The sequence below is a fragment of the Lepidochelys kempii genome, chromosome 1 (assembly GCF_965140285.1).
Source record: "Lepidochelys kempii isolate rLepKem1 chromosome 1, rLepKem1.hap1, whole genome shotgun sequence".
Classification (NCBI taxonomy): domain Eukaryota; kingdom Metazoa; phylum Chordata; order Testudines; family Cheloniidae; genus Lepidochelys; species Lepidochelys kempii.
The window spans coordinates 246116228-246136902 of record NC_136380.1 but is presented as its reverse complement, the minus strand read 5'-3'; positions in this window follow the sequence as shown (position 1 = coordinate 246136902).

The window sequence follows — 20675 nt, the reverse complement described above, 5'->3', positions numbered from 1 at the left end:
GACTTGTTCACTGACCAGGCTTCAGATTAACTCTGTTACAGTTTAAACTGCACAGGCTGCCTGATAAAATGACCTGTAATATTTCCCAGAAGTGCAATCCTGTTTCCTAGAAGTGGCTGTCAAGTGGCTTTTAAGTGATAACTCGGGATCAGACAGATTCTCAGTGATGGCCATGTTGTACACTGCCCACATCCAGCTATGGGGAGGAAGCATTGTTTTCCTTTGCACTGCACTGATGCTGTTTCCACTATGTACAGAGCCAATCCTACTGCACCAAGATGCTCTTAATGACTCCTAAACAGCAGCCAGGGACTAGCATGGTGTCCTGCTGCAGCCAACTAGCCTCTCCTCAGCTGTGCCAGCAACAGGGAGGGGGAGTGGTGTGAAAGCTTCTCTTCTGCCTGAAGATTTCCCCTTTACACTACCAAGATGCTCAAAGGGCTGGATATGCCAGCTTGTTGGACAGTTTGAATTTACAGCATGGTGCAGTATGAACACACTGGAGAATGAGACCTTTGGTTGTTAACTTGAGTCCCTTTGTCTTTAATTGCAGATGTTAGCTATATGAAGCCTTCTTTTATTTTAAATCTGTCCTCATTCCATTCATTAATATGTGACTATCCTAAATGGGATAACATTTTTAATTACTTAAAAAAATTCTAAGTTAATAATTCCTTGTGCATAGAGTTATTAGGTGCCTCAACTCTTACTGAACGCATGAATTCCTTTTGTTAATTTTTCCTGAAGAGCAGCAATGATTGCTGACAGTCTGTTTAACCTTTTCCGTGGCATTATTTCCCCCTTTTCCAACAAAGTTTTCATATCATTACAGAGCCCTTCCATTCATTTTGCGTAATCTCCTTCCTGAATTCATGTGGTACATCTCTCTTCATTCTGTAACTAATAATAGGGCCTGCAGCATTAAAGCACAAAATATTCAAAGTATTTCATCTTACAAGAAGTGTCACATGCTCAAATAAAACAGCAGGGCAAAAGTGCTTGTGTCTATATCAAACTATAAAACATGGACTCCTAAGTTAGTTTTTCAGTAAGATTTGCTCATTAATTTCTTAAAACAAGTTGGATGCAAGCAAATAACACAAACTTCCATCAGAAACCATACAAAAAAGTTTTTTTCTTTCTTCCTTCAAAGAAAGTGAACTCAAGAATTTCAGAAATGATAAACATTAGGAATAAGTACATAATCTGGGTGAAATTAATGACCATAACATAATAACTAAAGTGGTGAAAATATTACTGTAATACAAAAATAGAAACAAGTAATTTCTAGTGGAGGAAACCGACTAAGAATAGGCTGTGTGGAATCATCTGGTGCTATTTCTCTTTAAACTCTGACTTTAGTTTATGGTAACATTTTTATTGCTGATTATCTTATTTGATTAAACAGTCCATCTAATTAAGTGGAGGGTTAATATAAGGTTCTGGCTTTTCAGCACATTTATTCATTTTCTGAGTTTTATTCTGGGATTATGTAACCATGCGTTTTATTCAAATTGACTTAAAGAAGCCAAATAACAATCTCAAGGCTGTAATGTTTTGACAGCATATAATGTTCCATTTGGCTGCTTGGCTATAACCTTTTGGTAGCAAGTCTGTAGCTAAAGAATGATTTTTAGTCAAAGAACCAATTTTACTATTGATATTCTCAGCATGAAGACCTGTACTACAAGTGCTAATAGGCATTTCTTCAAGCCCAAGCTGCTGTAATTTCACATACACAGAACTAGCAAAACTATTGGCAGTCATCGGGCCACCTGGTGACGCTCAATAATGTTACCAGATCAAGTGGAGAAGTACCCATTTACACTAATAGTGAATGTGGACCTGAGTCTTGTCAACCAAGTCCAAATCCTTCGTATTTTGGATCGAGAAACTTCATGTTTTGTTTGTGTCTATTCTCCTTTCCCATACCGTAAGACAAAGGATGAGCTCTGCTAACACAGGGGAAGTCAAAAATAAAATAACCTTGTGGAGAGCTGTAAGACCTTTGAGCATATCTGCATTCAAGCTGAAGATGAATCTTATGGAGATTAAATTATTTCAAACTAGTTTATATTCAGGATGGAATGCCTAGATGGTTAAGGGAATTAATAATAGACTTTAGAGCCCTTCACCTGTTCAAATCCAGATCAATTAGTGTGAACCAGAAGGTTTTACTATCTGTTGACTGTTTAGAGGCCTATGTGAAATGAGCTGAGGTAGACTCAGTCCACTGTGAGTGCATAGTTATCCATATAATGAAACCTCCATTCACATCAGTCTCAGCAGAGAAGTGAAAAATAATCAGCCCTGAAGCCATTCATGTTTAGTGGTCATTCCTCTAGGTCAGAGATGAGGATTGTGGGACTGGATGGGAGGCTTAAATGATTGCCACCCAACACGATACCTGTTCTGTGAATAAACAGAGCACTTTCATGTTGCCCAGAAACCTTGCAGAAGGAAAAGTGCTGTTTAGGAAACAGAATAAATCTTCACTAATCATGTTAGAGTAAAGCAGTTCGTGATGGTGGACTCAACCATGAGTTCAGAAGCATGTATTCTCAAATAAGTTTTTCAAGCAGGCTCTCTTAGTGGCATGGTCTGCTTTTTGCTCAATTTATTTATTTTGTTCAGGTCTGGCCATGCTGTGTAGAACTCTGAGTAGATTTAATGACAACTTACTCAAATCTCGGTATACTTGCTGTAAGGCAAGTCAGATAATGGGATAATTGTCCCTTTGAAGATTAATGAGCTCCTTATGGAAGAATACACAAGGAAAAGCTGATTTCAAAAGAGTGGAGGAATTTAAGCCACTTACTTATATGGGTTTTTTGCATATGGATTGTATGGGCTGTGATGGGGTGTCCGTCCCGTCCCCCAAAAAACACACACACACACTCTTGTTGCTAGGATTAATGAGGGCCAAAAAGGAGGCTAATTAACCCAACAAGCCACAGATAATGGGAGTTAAGCAGTCAAGTAATCCCCTGCGGTGAGTAAGGGAGCCCAGCTGTGGAGGAATGAGCTGGGCAGGACATATAAATACAGGAAATTGAAAGCAGGGAGGGCTGCTGGGAAAGGGTGGACACTCCCAGGGGAAGGGGAGGAGTGCTGAGAGACTGCAGGGAGTCTTGGCTGCAGTCGCTCCCAGGGAAGAGGGATAAGGATTTTGGAACCAGTAGACCCAAGAAGAAAAGGGGAATCAGTGGTAAGAAGCAGCCCAGGGAAAGAGCAGTGAGGCTGGAGAGAAAAAGCCTTGACTGCTGAGCTGAGGGTCCCTGGAGAAGAGGGTTACCCCTACCAACCACTGGGGGAGTGGCTCTGAGGCAGTGAATGGAAAGACTGCCTAGGACTGCTGAGGGACTATACCCCAGAAGGGGGGAACTTTAAGTGACCTAGCTGGAGGGCTGAGTCACGGAGAGGATGCTATGGTTCCTGAGCTGGAGAGAAGGGCTGCAATTAAGACAGAGAGTTGGAGTGACGTCATGCAAACTGTGGAAGAGGGGGTTGACTGAATGAGCTAATCCCCAGAGTGACCAGCAGGAGGCGCGGCAAGCAGTGAGTAGTGTGCCCAATGACAGAGGCACAAAGAATCTATTTAATCTTTTCCTTTTTAAAAAAAAAAGTCCTAAAAATACCTATAAAATATTAGACATTTCCCATTATTTATTATAGCTATTGTATTTTTAATCTGTAATAGACCCCTTACAAGAATTAATGCAATAGGTTTAAGACTAAAAGTGAGCAGTTCATGATTGTTTTCGTCATGCAGCTGAAGGAAGATTATCTCTTTCTCTTAGGGTGTTATTCTGCTGCACATCACCACAGTACCTGAGTGCTGAGTCTCTGGTACTTCTCTTTGTTGGGGGTACAAATCTGCTCTGGAGGTAGGGTTTTTGATTTAGAAGACTTTGGGGAGTTTACTGAGTCGAAGGGGGTGTGAGTGGCATGAGTGTCATTCTTATGCTGGAAAGACCTTTTTAAAGACGGTTTTACAGTGTTTCCTAAAGATGGTCAGACTCAGAATTCACCTGATCTCTGGAAGTTTGTTCCACAGCCTGATCCCCCTAGACTGAGGCCTGGTCTACACTACAGAGTTAGGTCAATGGAAGCCACCTTAAGTCGACCTCTTAATGTATGCATCTACACTACTGGGCTCTTTATACTGACCTAGTCCCCTCTGATGTTGACTTCTGTACTCCACCTCCATGAGAGGCCTGGCCTACACTACAGGGTTAGGTCGAATTTAGCCGCATTAGGTCAATTTAAAAATGACTGCGTCCACACAACCAATGCCATTCTGTTGACCTAAAGGGCTCTTAAAATAAACTTCTGTACTCCTCCCCGACGAGGGGAGTAGCACTAAAATACTTTGCTGGGTGGAATTTGCGGTAGTGCAGGAGCTATCCCAGAGTGCTCCATTGTGACTGCTCTGAACAGCACTTTGAACTCCGATGCACTAGCCAGGTATACTGGAAAAGCCCCGGGAACTTTTGAATTTCATTTCCTATTTGGTCAGTGTGGTGAACTCAGCAGCACAGGTGACCGTGCAGTCCCCCCAGAATCGTAGAGAGTAGAATGTTTCTATGCTCCCCCTATCATCTCCGACCCTGAGGTTATCGCAGATTAGAAGGCGAAAAAAAACATACTCGTGATGACATGTTTTCCAAGCTCATGCAAAATACTCTTTATGTGGACTGGGATAGTCTAGGAATCCTCCATGGAGATCTCTAGGAAACTTTCATGGAGGCACCCTGCAATCCTTTGCAGAAAATAATCATTTAAGGTTTTATCTTTTTCATTTTTATGCCTGTCTGTATTTTCAGATTACATTATATTATTTCCTAGACCTATGTCAAACCCCAGCTACAGATTTCAGTATTAACTTATTTCTCCTTATCTCTATCTAAAGTGTCAACTCAAAGACTCTGTCAATAACTACCACATGGCATACAGTTTAGTGAGTAACAGTTATGTAAGAAATTTAGCATAATTACATAAGAGATCAATTTTAAAATATATAATTATATGATCACCTACTATCTGAATGACTCACAGTTCCTACTGTATTTATCTTCATAACATCCCTGTGAGGTAAGGGAAGTACTATTATTCCCATATTCTAGATGAGGGGAAGTGAGACTAAATGACTTGGGCGAGTTCCCACAAGAAGGAAAGCCAAGTACTGGGGCAGGTCTCTTGAGTCCAAGGCAAGTGCCCTAAACACTGAAACATCATTCCTCTCTTTAGCTGCATATTTTTTCTAAAAAAATTGGATGTAATCAGCAGGGTCAGTCGAGTGGCACCTGCTAAGCTCTCAAAACTATAAAGGTGCAATTTGAAAAAAGCAATAGCACACAACAGTCACAAATCATAGTCCAGAATGTCCAAAGGTTAATCAGAATTTAAGTTTTGGGAGGGAATAATGTCTAATGCTTGATGCTGTTCCTACCACAGACCTGTTTCCTTTAACTTCTCTGTGCTTGAGTTTGCCCTAGGGTTGCCAGGTATCTGGTTTTCAACTGGAATGCCTGGTAGAAAAGGGACCCTGGCAGCTCCAGTCAGCACTGCTGACCGGGCCATTAAAAGTCTGGTCAGCAGGGCTAAGGCAGGCTCCCTGTCTGCTGTGGCTCTGTGCGGCTCCTGGAAGCAGCGGCATGTCCCCTCTCTGTCTCCTATACATAAGGGCATCCAGGGGCCTCCACATGCTGCCCCTGCCCCGAGCACCAGCTCCCATTGGCTGGGAACTGCAGCCAATGGGAGCTGCAGGGATGGCATCTGCAGATAGGGCAGCACACAGAGCCACCTAGCCACACCTCCATGTAGGAGCCAGAGAGCGGGACATGCCGCTGCTTCCGGGAGCTGCCTCCTGGACCCTGCACCCCTGACACCCTCCCACACCCCAATCCCCTGCCCTAGCCCTGATCCCCCTCTGAACACTTTGATCCCAGCCCAGAGCACCCTCCTGCACCCAAAATCACTCACCCCAAGCTGGAGCCCTCCCCCCCCCCCCCCGCGCCCCAGCCCCTTGACCCAGCCCTGATCCTCCCCACCCTCCGAACACCTTGATCCCAGCCTGGAGCACCCTCCTCTACCCCAAACTCCTCATCACCAGCCCCACCCAAGAGCCTGCACCCCCAGCCAGAGCCTTCACCCCTCCTGCACCCCTACCCCCTGAGCCAGCCCAGTGACAATAAGCGAGTGGGTGAGGGTGGGGAGAGCGAGTGGCAGGGGGATGGAGTAAGTGGGGGCAGGGCCTCTGAGAAGGGGCAGGGCCTCAGCTGAGAGGCAGGGCATAAGGTGTTCAGTTTTGTGCGAGTAGGAAGTTGGCAACCCTAGTTTGCCCACCTGTAAAATTGGAAAAATACTACTCAGCCACTTCTTTAAATTGTTTAGAGATCCAATAGAAGGATCCTTGTTCTCATTTTATTTCATTGTAGTAAAATATCACCCTGTCTCTCAAATTATTTAAAATCTCATTTATCAACTTGGCAGTCTGGCTAGTTACAACAAATGAATGACTTTGGAATTTGAATTTTCTTAGCAACTTTGGATACAACTTGTTTCTAGAGGATTTTTAAGTTAAAATGCCAAAGGAGCTTGCGAATACATATATGGTTTCACATAGCAGCTTAGGGTTCTGAAACAGATTCTCTGGTGTCCAAGAAAGCCTATCTGCTCAAGAGGTCAAACATCTGATGACTTCTTTCTTATCTGTCTTAAATGGGTGACACGTCTCTGGGTCTAATGTGTTTAAAAAGTTACACCTCACTTATCAAGAGGTTTTATGCTCTCTGCACAGACATTCCACAACACATTATGTCTAGCTCAGTCATACACTACAGCTCATGAAAGACCTGCATCTGCTTCCATTGAAGACAATGGCAAAGGTCCCATTAACTTCAGTTGGCGCAGGGTCAGGCTTTACAGACCTGCTTATACCCAAGTAGCTGTATTTCTGTTCCACATCAGGAGAGTGTATAGTGCAAGCAATCCAGGAGATGATTTAGCCTAGAAGTAGTAAAAGAAAGTCGTGTCATTGCATCCTCTAACATGCAAAACACATTGGGCCACAGCATCTGGTCCAATGCGAGCTGCACTCAGTGCAAGACTGGAAGGGAAGACAAAGAGGCTTTACACCACTTTTATACCTAAATAAGTGGCTTGACTTTGGATGATGCTGAGTACCTGCAGGTCCCTTGGATTTCACTGGGGTTGTGGCTCCTCAACATCTCTGAAAATCAGGCCAATTACTTAGGAGCTTAAATATAGATTTAGGTATCTAATTATAGATGCCTAGAACTGAAAGTCTTGGTTAATGAGCCAGTTGACATGTCTTTATTGAATCTAAAATATCTAGAAAGTTTGTGTCTAATATTTTGAGGTTATAGGTAATTGGAAAATGGGCTTTTTTCCCATGGACAATGTTAGTGAAAATGAAAAAAAGATGTTTGAAATTTGCCCACAGAAAAATTTGACTTTTAATGAAAAATTAGAAAGCAAGACACTTTGGCTGACAACCAAAATATTTCAATTCAGAAATGCTGCCATCATGCCTTATGTGATATGTAGTTAACTGCCTCATGTGCCTGTTCTCTTGTAAAAGCTGAGTTCCCTGGTCAGACTACATATCACATGATGCATCATGGTCTCCCAGCATAGTGGGTACATTATGCGAGATGTAGTCCAGCTAGGGACTAAGGCCTGAGCCAAACTAAAACTACAGCTCTCATTAGGCAGCATGGCAGGATATCCAAATTTTAAAAAATCAGTTTTTAACTTACATATTTTTCAGGTGTTTGGATTTTTTTAAATTTTCTGTGGAAAGCAGACCCTCTTCATGACAAATTCTGGTTTGTCAAAAAACAGATTTTTCCATTGCAAACCAGTTTGATGGAAAACTCTTTCCAGCCCTAGTCAATCTGACTAATTGGGAACTCTTTTAATTTTACAGTTTGCAGCTATATTGCTAAATCCAGCTCCCCTCATCCAGGTAACATCCCCATATAGTTTTGTTAATCCTCATCTCAATAAATTATGTCTGTTCTTGATTTCCAAAGGGTTTTAAGTAGCCTTAGTGTGCAGTTGTAACAAATCCTTGAAGTGTGAGTGAATGGAAGCATGGATACAGGAGTGGAGAATGGAGGTGACAGTTAATGTGTCATTAATGATAGGGAGCCGAATTCTGTGGTCCCTGAGTATAATTTGTCTGAGTAAGAACTGCGGCATCAATTCAGAACAGCACTCTTGCTTAGAGGCTGTCTTGAATAAGGATGTTTTCCTGAATCAGGGTCTACATAAGGACATCAGGATTTGACTTGGGGCTGGTTGTCATACTGCAGGGATGGGAAAGTGGGAAAGGTTATGGAAACGCGGTTCTGAGGGGAGGTGGAGAAGGAGCAAAGGACAGTGTGTTCACCACCACCGCAGAAAAGCCCTAAGTCATCTTATGTAAGAATAAAAGTTATTACCCAAGTTGTCCCTCTTTCCCTCCCCTACCTTGTCTCTGCATTCAGAAAGAAAACCCCATGTATCTCAGCTCTCTTCTATTTGGTTTGTGGTTCATAATCATATTAGGACAGCAAAAGAGATGTTTTACTTCCCCCCTCTGAAAGAAAGATTGATAATGATTTAAAATACCTTGTTTTATAGTGATGTACTACAGTTCCCCTCAGGGTATGATTCCTCTCTTCCTTCTGAAATTGAAATGCTACTACTAGAAATTAGATTTCATTAATGGCTTTCAGAATGTATCAGATTAGATCCTAATGAGGGCGGCTAACGTCTAGAATGGTTTCAAAGCATGTTAATGGGACACCCTAAAACACCTTCATTGAAAATCAGGCAAGGGACAGAATCTCCCTTCACTACATAAATGCCTCAGGATTATATAAAACTTACTCGACAAGTTGCCCCTAAGGGTTGGTTGTAGCCAGGGGAGTTACTTCCACAACAGATCTTGCTCTTTCACACCAGACAGGGTTAGTCTGCTCCCCTTTTTCCCCCTATTTCTCCGGTTCACTCATGTGTGCTCTATTGCAGCAGCTCTTCAGTGAGGGGAATATTGTTTTTCTGAGACCACAATCTTAGAAACTACACCGTTTCAGAAATTATAATAACATAATTAAAGGCATGTCTACACTAGCAGAGTTACAGTGCTGGCAGTTACAGCGCCGCTCAGAGAGCGCTGAAGGGAAACCGCTGTTGTGTGTTCACACTGACAGCTGCCTACGCAATAGCGTGTTCACACTTGTGGCACTTGCAGCGGTATTTGGAGCGGTGCACTCTGGGCAGCTATCCCACAGAGCATCTCTTCCTCTTCTGCTGCTAAGAGTTGTGGGAAGGTAGAAGGGGTCACAGGGCATCCTGGGTCCTGTCCCAATTCCCTGTGATGCATTGCTTCATATCCCAGCAATTCCTGTGCTTCCATCCGCATTTGGTGCCATCTTTCAACAGTTTGTGTACTGCACAGCCTGTCTCTTCGGGCTGCAGGAATGGATCCCGCACTGTTGACCAATATGCTGCTCGCTCTGACTAACACGTGGCAGTGGAGTTATTCTTAAACCACAAAGGCAAAAGGAATGCGACATTGATCTCATTCATAGTAGATGAACCACACATAGTAGTTATGACTCGAGATTGTTTGTGGCATTCACAGAGGTGCTGACCACAGTGGAATGCCACTTTTGGGCTCAGGAAACAAGCACTGAATGGTGGGATCACATTGTCATGCATGTCTGGGATGATGAGCAATGGCTGCAAAACATATGCATGAGACAAGCCACATTCATGGGACTGTGTGATGAGCTCGCCCCAGCCCTACTGCGCAAGGACACGAGAATGAGAGTAGCCCTGTCATTGGAGAAGCGTGTAGTGATTGCACTGTGAAAGCTGGCTACTCCGGACTGCTACCAATCAGTCGTTAACCAGTTCGGAGTGGGAAAGTCAACCATTGGAGTCATGTTGATGGAAGTGTGTAGGGCCATTAATCACCTCCTGTGCCGGAAGACCGTGACTCTGGGCAACATGCGTGACATTGTTGATGGCTTTGCACAAATGGGCTTCCCTAACTGCGGAGGGGCGATAGATGTCACGCATATTCCAATTCTGGCACCAGACCACCTAGCCACAGAGTACATTAATCAGAAGGGGTATTTCTCAATGGTTCTCCAGGCACTTGTGGGTCACCGTGGGCGTTTCATGGACATTAATGCAGGCTGGTCCTGAAAGGTGAGTGATGGACACATCTTTTGGAACCCTGTCCTATTCAGGAAGCTGCAAGCAGGGACTTTCTTCCCAGACAGAAGATCACCGTAGGGGAAGCCAAAATGCCCAGTGTGATCCTGGGAAACCCTGCCTACTCCTTAGTGCTGTGGCTTATGAAGCCATACACGGGGCAACCTTACAGCAGCAAGGAGCAGTTCAACAGGCTGAGCAAGTGCAGAATGACAGTTGAGTGTGTTTTTGGCCATTTAAAGGCACACTGGTGCTGTCTATATGGGAGGCTGGACCTGGCCGATGACAATATTCCTATGCTTATAGCCGCATGCTGTACGCTCCATAATATTTGTGAAGGGAAGGGTGAAAGCTTCACTCAGGGCTGGACTGCTGAGGCTCAGTGCCTGGAGGCTGAGTTTGAACAGCCAGAGACCAGGGCTATTAGAGGGGCACAGCCTGGGGTCATAAGGATCAGGGATGCCTGGAGGCAACAACTTGAAGCTGAAAGCCACTAATATTTGTTGCTATGCTCAGAAAGGCAGAGCTTGTAATGCTAGGAGGTGATTGTGATTGGTGCAGACGATGCACTATGACGGTGTAAGAAAATTGCCTGTTGCTTTGCAGGGCTTTGTTTGCTTTCAATTAATGGAATAAAGATTGCTTTTGTAACCCTTCTGCCTGTCAGAGTTGGCAGCAACAAGGGCCGGGTTCAGTATCTAGGGGTTCCATTCCAATAACACAAAGCAAAACCAGCTCGAGCCCCCACCCAGTGACCTGGGACAAATATATACCATCCCCGCTGGGCACCTCCAAGAGGCAATACTTCCCCTCTCACAAACACATAGTCTGAGAGTAACAAAAAGCCTTTTAATAACAGAGAAACAATGTGGCATTATGTTGGGGAAACACCACGAACAGGATTCATAACACAACCCATGAGCAAAAAAACCCACCCCAAGCAAATTGGGGCATGTCCTTTCCCTTTAGTTCTTGAGTCCAGCAACCAAAAATCACCCAAAGTCCCAAAAGTCCAATGACCCAAAAGTCTCTGTCCCTGGTCCGGGCAGCCCCAGAGTCCAAAAGTTTATCTGCAGAGTTTTACTCCCCAGTCTGGGTAAAAAATGTGCCTGTGGGGGGGAAGAGGTAAGGGGCACCTTACATGACCTGAAGCTGACTGCTCCACAGGGCTCCGCTCCACTCCCCATCTCACAAATGCCTCAGCTCTGCTTCCTCATGAACGGCTCTGCTCCACCAGCCGCTCTGCTCGCCATCCCGCAAACTGCTCCACCATATATTTTCAGGCTCCCCTACTACTTAACACAACACTCAGTGATTTCAGCTCTTAGTAAGTTTAGCTCTTTTGTGATTTCAGCTTGTAGTAGGGGAGCCTCAGTGCTGGTGCACCATTGGCCCAAAGTGAATTCAGCTCAGCAGCCTGTAACTAGACTCCTAAGAGAATCAAAATTAGCTCTGATATTCCACAGTGGAGAGAGGAGGAAGTGCAATTAGCCTGTAAGGCCTTCACCAGGGGGCCCTTGCCACCAAGTATTAATACCTGTTCCCAGCCTCTCTCAATTCAGAGTTTTGGAACCCATGTCCCTTGCATAGCGAGTGCTACTTAGTTGATGGCGAGTCCCTCCATCATAAGAAAAGGCCAAGTGCAGTTCCACTGTCCTTGATTCCTATAATCAGGGTAATAACAATTTATTATTCCTGCCCCAATAAGAGACCCTGGGGATCCCACAGCAGCCAAAGTGACCATTTGGGCAGCTATGGCCTCATTCTAGGCATGGTGGGTGTGCCTATGCAAATGAGATCAGCCCCTGAAGTTCTTTTCCACAACTTGCCACACCTCACCACCAGATGTCAGGGTGGAGCTCATCCTGACTCTGCTTACATCTTCAAACCAAAACAATTACTTTATTAAAAAACAACAACCAGAGGAGAGAGACAAACAAAAAACACATCAGCACTGAGGGGGATGAGGGAAGGGAGGGTCTCAGCAGGAGGTGGGGTCCCAGGACAGTTAAAGATTGTGTATGTCCAGGTATCACATCCAACCTTCTCCTTTGGAGTACAGTGCAGTGGGTACCGTACTTCAGCAGGGCTAAACTGCAGAGGGACGGGGGTTGAGTGCAGTGGGTACTGGGAGTGCGCAGGGCTGGACTGTGGTGGGGCAGGAGTGGAATGCAGCGGGTACAGACTGGAGCCAGGAGGTGTGTTGACGGTATCCGGGGGGTGCATGGGAAAGAGTTTTGTGACAGCGGCTGCAGGGAGGGCGGGCGGGCGCAGAGCTGCTCGGTTTGCAGCGCTAGTAGCACCTGGAGCGTGTTCTCTTGGTGCTCCATAATCTTTAAAAGCCGCTCCCTGGCTTCCTTCTGGCGCGCTGCGTTCTCCTTCCGGTCCCTCCTCTCGCAGTCCCGCCACGCCTTCAGTTCTTGGTTTCAGCTGTGGAGTGCATCATGACGTCTCGCAGAAAGTCCCCTTTACTTCTTCGAGGCCGCTTTCTAGTTCTGCGCTGCTGTTCAGCTGCCGATAACAAAGAGGGAGGCTGGGATCCCAAGGTCATCTCTGTGAAGCCAAAATGCAACATTTTACAGAAGCAGTATTGTTTGCAACACAGAGACCACTGATCCAGTGATTTAAAACACAGCCACTATTCACATACCTGTCACTAACTGGCTGACCCCAGGCAATCACTCATGAGCCACAGGACCTCAAAATGGTGAGTAACCGCAAGGGCAGAGAAAATCAGTGTTCCAGGACCATACTGTACATTGGGCACATGGCACTTGGGGAGAGCCAGCACTGTAGGTGGGGCCTTATAATCATTACTGTACCCACATTTTCCACAGGCTATGTTCATGGAAGATATCTCACTGCTGAGGGTGAGCAGGGAATCAAGGGAGGGTCTTCTCCAAGACTGCGGCTTCCGCTCTGGGCCTTATTCGGCTTGTCTGTGTGCAGCAATGGTCCCCCACCCCACCCCAGTGACAGCAGAGTGGCGTGCGAAGGTTACTCTTAATGGGGCAAGTAACAAAGCAGCTCTGCCAAAACCTGCAGCAGTGGATTGCCCAGTATCTCCATGAGCATTTCCTGGAGATATCTGAGGCAGATTCCTGTGAAGTGAGGGAGTCAATCAACACCCTGGTCCACTGCTCAGACTAGGCATGTGGTGGTACGCGCATCATACAGAGAAACGCCTGCTTTATGCAACCCTCCTGTCCCCAACAACTCACATCAGCAATTCCCAAAATCAAAGCCACTTACCAGGGGTCTCCTCTCCTGTTTGTGCTTCACCAAGCTCTGACAGCTGTGACTGGCTAGCCTCCTGTGGGGTAGAGAAGAGCTCCTGGCTGCATGCATCTCTGACCTCCAAGTTGCCCTCTGCCTCTGGGTCCCCCTCCACATCCTTGTCCAAGATTTCTTCCTCCTGGCTCAGTCCACTCTCTACTGGCATGTGAGCCACTGAAGTATTCACAGTGGCCTTCTCAGTGGTGACCCCAACTCCACTGCATATTGCATCCAGCTCTTTGTAGAACCAGCAGCTCATGGGCGCAGCTCCAGAGTGGTGGTTTGCCTCCCTTGCCTTGTGGTAGGCGTTCTGCAGCTCCTTCACTTTGACCCTGCCCTGCAGTGTGTCCCGGTCATGGCCCCTATCTGTCCTGCATCGTGAAATCTGTCTGTAGGTATCATAATTCCTATGGCTGGAGTGCAGCTGGGACTGGACAGCCTCCTCTCCCCAAATGCTGGGAGGTCCAGCAACTCGACATTGCTCCAAGCGGGGGGTTGCTTGGTGTGTGATCGCATTGCACATGTCACCAAGCAAACAGGAAGGGGACTTTCAATATTCCCAAGGAATTTAAGGGTTGGGGCTGATGGTTGGTCACCAGAGGGCAGGGCAGTAGAGTTCAAACCAATTACCAGAGAGGCGAGAACAGGCACTGTGGAACACCGCCCGGAGGCCAATCGCAGCACTGTAATCGACCAGGGTGTCTACACTGGCACGCAGCACTGTAGCCCTGGCGCAGAAAGCTGTACGCCTCTCATCGGGGTGGTTATTTTACAGCGCTGCAACTCTGCAGTTTCTGTGCACTAAGTGGCTTGGCACCGTGTACACCTCGGAAGTTACAGCGCAGAAAGCTGCTTTACTGCACAGAAATTTCTTAGTGTAGACAGGGCCTTATAAAAACATTTTCTAGAGTTTGGTTTAAAAAAATAGAAATGTGTCAAATGAACTCTTTCTGCAAAAAATTTCATTTTCAACAAAAGCCTACTTTCCATCAGTTACTGTGATGAACATTTTTAGCCAGCTCTAATAGTGGTTACTGTTGTATTAAAAAGTAATACGGATACTTGTGCAAACTGCTCAATAAATGTGAAATGTTTGGATAATCTTTCAGCATTCCAGTCATGCTGGCCAATGTACAGTGCAATACTTCTCCAGAGATGTCCTATGTAGACATCTTTTATCATTAGAAGTAGCTATTGAATTTGGTAATTCCTCTTTCGCAAGGGTCCATTCCTGATTCCAGCTCAGTTAATGTGAATCTTGCATGCTTAAATTTCAGTTGACTATTGCTTCCTTTTTCAATTCCTCTGATCAACTGTTTGTGTAGTGTTGCTGTCCAATGTTATCACGTGCAGCGGTAGATGTACAGTACCATAGTTAAGGTTTTGTTCCGTTTTAACATGAATTTTAAGCCTTTGTTTTGTAAAAGTCTCATTGAAATGGAAAAACAAAATCCTAGAATTTGAACTTGATTCATCTGAAAAGTGAACATAGAGAATAAAAGATTAAAAATCACCCCTTTTGCACGCCTGCTTCCAGCTTGACTATCTTCTTTGTACTGTTCTTACAAGAAATCTAATACCCCTTGGGATCTGTCCTTCAACCACATTGTTGTTCCTTGCAGTGCACATTCCTCAAAAATCTGTTATACATCCGTAGCATTTGTTTATAGAGCATTTTATATCTTTTTAGCCATAATGGAAACTGCACCAAACTGAACCCCCAACCCATTATTTGATGACAAAGCTGCCATAACACAAATGCCCCTCACTCACTTACAAAGGTTGGGGAAAGAGAAAATCACCAAATAACTCTCTAGCCTAGGGAAAGAGGAAACCAGGAATTCAAAGCTCACCTCTTCTCACTCCTGTTTAAATTTTCATGCAATACACTACCCTTATTATTGACTGAGGTCATGAACCCAAACCTAGAAGAAAGGAAAGAGCTGCTGAACACACACTCTCAGTTTTTAAATAAGTTATCAGAGCTTATACAAGATCATTACAGGACTAGACCCATGGTTTCTAATATGACAAACCTTAATCTTATTCACTGCACCATTCACTGCCTTTTAAAAAGGCTAATCCACACAGGTTTAGTCAACCTCTAACCACTATCAACCCCACTCCTCTTGCAGAGCCAGAAATAGAATCAACCCTGAACAGTGCCCAAAGGCAATATCTCAGCCGTGTTAAGGCAGAAGAACTTCCCGAATGTGTGACAGTCAGATGTGCTGGTTTGTCGATTTAACTGAAATGAGCCTATGAGATCACTATTAAGGTTTGTCACTGGAGTGCATGTTTGCTGAAACTGGAGAATGTATGGTTGTTGGAAATCTGGTGGAGATAGAAGTGAAATCCTGTTGGGGGTGATGAAGTAGGTTATCGACAGCACGTAGGCAATATAAACATGGAAAGGAATGCACAAGTCTTATGGTCATGATTTTAGGCTCGGGGAGTGGAGGTGGGATGCAGCTTACCACCTTAACTGCCAAAACTGTAGTTTTTGTTTGCTAATGTTAACTGTGTTCCTCCCCAAACATGGATGCATTCTAGCAAGGAGTTAAGTGATGTGGGGTCTGATCCAAAGCTTACTGAAGTCAATAAATAGAGTCTTTCCATTGACTTCAATGGGCGCTGGGTCAGACCCACAATTCATTGGGAGGCTAGGTGCTAGATAAACATCAAAGATTAATTGTCAAGACTGAGGGGTTGTTTAGCCTGCAGTAGCAACAATGTAGGGACTGATGACTGGCTGAGGTTAATAGTACTGTACTATACACAACCTAAGCCATAAGTCAACTCTTCCTCATCTGGTCATTAACCCTCAGGGCGTGCCCTGTCTCTCACCTGACCACAGATACATTTATTTGAATTCATTTTGCCATAAATAAAGACAGCTGTCCTAGTCTAGGAGCTTATAGAACTTGGTTTTATGCTGAACCATTTTTCAAATTTGCCATTTCGGAACTAGCCAAAAGAGTGCACACTGGATACTAGAACATCCTGTGAGGAAACAGCATCAATTATGCAATCAAAAAGAGCTCCCATGCTCCCTATTCACTGGACGGTAGACAGCACATGGGAGTTAAACTTCATCTGTTTTGAAAAGTGCCATAAACTCCAACTTTTACCTGTGTAGTCACCCAAGAAGGCACCTTAGTTTCAATACCTCCCCTAGCTTCTGTAAGGCACTCCAGCCCACAATGACACCAACAAGATTAATTTCTAAATTAACCAGAATCTAAAAAACCAACACTATATGCCACCCATCTGGGCACATTTTCTGATGCATAACACATGCACATTGCATGGCAAATTGCTCAAAAATTAGACGGTGAAATCTAGGGTTCGTTTTAATCATCTAACTTTTGTATCTTTCCCCATAACCACAATCCTCTAACATGAGCTACACAGATTCCACCAAGGAACATTTGTGCATTGCATCTTGCCCATGCTTCGCTCTTAAAATGGTGATGCTCAGTCACTGATATGCACTTATCACGGGAATATGCTTAAGGTACTGGACTGGGAATCAGGACGTCTGGGTTCAATTTCTAGCACTGATAACAGGAGTGCCTAACAGAACAGGAGTGCCTAACAGAACAGGACCCTGATCTCAGTTGGACTCTAGGCACGTAATAAATGATGAGAGGTAAGCCTCACTTGCCCACCAGAAAACCTTGTCACAGCCGGCTTTATAATGTAAATACAATGTAGCCTTCTTGTGAGACTCGGTCATTATATTCCATTGGAGTTTGAATGCCAGTACTGAGTGGCTTAAACTCAGTGGCACTGTGCTGCTTACCAACTCTTAGTTTAAAATCTGGTTTTCAGACGATGGCTTAATCTAATATGCCCTGATTATGTCAGCCAAGTAACAGATGAAGAATCCTAGCAAATGTTGGTCACACATCCATTCGAACCACTTAAGAAAATAGGGAATGACTTATGTGGTAATATACCTTCATGCTAGCGAGGGGGAACATATTTCACATCAATCTGACTGTCGTTCAGCTGGTTGTTCTCAATACAGGAGTAGTAAAGGCAAAGTAGAAAACTGAGTAAACCTGCTGGAAAACCAGTCTTATTGGTGAAACGTACCTTTTGAAAAAGAAACAAGGTCATGAACTCTGAACTCCTGGATGCATAAGCTAAGTTTCTTTGTATAAGGTCACATAGTGGAAGCTTTTTAATATCTCTTTCCAGGAGGGAAATGTAAAGAGACAGGTGTTGGGTGTGAACATATGCATACAACAGGTAGAAATATACATTTTCTGTGAAACACACACAACCCTTTACACATTGATTAAGTTTGTTTTAAAACTGTTTGTAAACAATGAGCACATAAGGAAACATCCATCCCAGGCCAAAGGAAGGGGAGGATCAGCTGCATTAATGGCACTTCCTTTCTAGGACTCCATGGAGGTATGATCAGGATCTATGTTGGAGTGTGTCCAGGTTCCTTCCCCACTCTGAACTCTAGGGTACAGATGTGGGGACCTGCATGAAAAACCCCCTAAACTTATTTTTACCAGCTTAGGTTAAAACTTTCCCAAGGTACAAACTATTTTACCTTTTGTCCCTGGACTTTATTGCTGCCACCACCAAGCGTCTAACAAATATATAACAGGGAAAGAGCCCGCGTGGAAACGTCTTCCTCCCCCCCCCCCCCCCCAAAAATCCTTCCAAACCCTACACCCCCTTTCCTGGGGAAGGCTTGATAAAAAAAATCATCGCCAATTTGCATAGGTGAACACAGACCCAAACCCTTGGATCTTAAGAACAATGAAAAAGCAATCAGGTTCTTAAAAGAAGAATTTTAACTGAAGAAAAAGTAAAAGAATCACCTCTGTAAAATCAGGATGGTAAATACCTTACAGGGTAATCATTCAAAACATAGAGAATCCCTCTAAGCAAAACCTTAAGTTACAAAAAGACACAAAAACAAGAATATACATTCCATTCAGCACAACTTATTTTATCAGCCATTTAAACAAAACAGAATCTAATGCATATCTAACTAGATTGCTTACTAACTCTTTACAGGAGTTCTGACTGGCATTCCTGCTCTGGTCCCGGCAAAAGCAACACACAGACGGAGAACCCTTCCCCCCCCCCCACCCCTCCAGCTTTGAAAGTATCTTGTCTCCTCATTGGTCATTTTGGTCAGGTGCTAGCGAGGTTATCTTAGCTTCTTAACCCTTTACAGGTGAAAGGGTTTTTCCTCTGGCCAGGAGAGATTTAAAGGTGTTTACCCTTCCCTTTATTTATGACAGGGTGAAAGACAACTTGGAAGGGAGGGAGCTCCCTTCAGTCCTTTAGAGGTTCCTTGGGGAAGGTTATCCAGTCTGGAGCTGCAATATCTGTTGCACGTAGCCTTTTTCATGCTAAGGATCCCCAGTTAAAGAGAACCCCAGGGGGCAGCAACAGCCAGAGGAATCCCTGGTAGCACAGTCACTGTCAGGGAGGGGAGAGCATTATGGAGGAACAAATCTGGTATAAGGCAGAGATTCATGAGCATCTCTCAGATTTGTGGGTAGGTCCCAGGGCACATTCTGCAGAGGGCAAACCCCAGCTTGCCAATGGAATAACTGAGGAGTTCTGCAAGGGGTTCCTGTTAGAGATTCTCTTCCCTTTAGCCCCCTCCTTTGGGTTTTAGCCTGGGGACAAGGTGATCTGATTCACTAGCTTCAAGTAAATTATTCTGATACATGAAAATAGCTAAGTTCACGCCTAGAGACCAATTCATTCAGGGTTTGTGATAGACTCATAGATTATAAGGCCAGAAGGGACATGATGATCTAGTCTGAACACCTGCACTCTGCAGGCCACAGAACCTCACCCACCCACTCCTCTAGTAGAGCTGTAACCTCTAGCTGAATTACTAAAGTTCTCAAATTATGGTTTAAAGACTTTAAGGTACAGAGAATCCACCATTTACTCTAGTTTAAGCCAGCAAGTGACCTGTGCCCCATGCTGCAGAGGGAGGTGAAAACCCCACAGGATCTTTGCCAATGTGACTTTTGGAAAAATTCCTTCCTGACCCGAAATCTGGTGATCAGTTAGACCCAGAGCATGTGGGTGAGACCCACCATCCAGACACCTGGGAAAGAATTCTCTATAGTAACTCAGCACCCACCCCCTCTAGCGTCCATCTCCAACTCTTGGAGATATTTGCTGCTAGCAGTTGCAGATGGGCCACATGCCGCTATAGGTGATCTTGTCATACCATTCCCTCCATTAACTTCTCAAGCTCAGCCTTGAAGCCAGTTAGGTTTTTTGCCCCCATTGCTCCCCTTGGAAGGCTGTTCCAGAACTTCAGTCCTCTGATTATTAGAAACCTACATCTAATTTCAAGCCTAAACTTATTGATAGCCAGTTTAACCCATTTGTTCTTGTGCCAACATTCGCCATTAACTTAAATAACTCCTCGCCATCCCTGGTGTCTATTCCCCTGATGCATTTATATAGAGAAATCATATCTCCGCTCAGTCTTTTTTAGCTTAGCCTAAACAAAGCCAAACTCCTTAAGTCTCCTCTTATAAGGTTGGTTTTCTATTGCTTGGATAATCCTAGTAGCCTTTCTCTGCACCTATTCCAGGTTCAATTAATTTCTCAAACATGGGAGACTAGAACTGCACACAGTATTCCAGATGAGGTCTCACCAGTGCCTTGTACAATGATACTAACACTTCCCTGTCTCTACAGGAAATACCTTACCTGATGCTCTCAGATCACACACCTGGCTGACTGCAGGAGCCTTGGCCCCCATAGCAATTTCTAGGTAAAATTAATCCTGACTCATGATCTGGGGATAGAATTCTCAAATGTCATTTGAGAGTTCTATCAGGAGATCATGAGTCAGGGCTTAATTTTACTTAGAAATCATGTATCTCTCGATTAAATTTGCAAGAGTTGGCATGTCTTCAAACAGACTGCCTGAGTCACTGAGGGAGTAACACGGGGCAGTGGGCTGGAGGATTGCCCAACGCTGTTTGTGGAGACAGACTTTGAAAGATGCCCCTGGAAGGGGAAAACACAGAGCGACCTGGATGGAAGGTCAAATCACAAAGCAGCTGTACTGTGACTCTGCGAGTGGGAAGAGTTGCATTTTGGAAGAGGGGGAAAGGGGGTACTGAACCTGGTGGAGCAATCCCAGAATT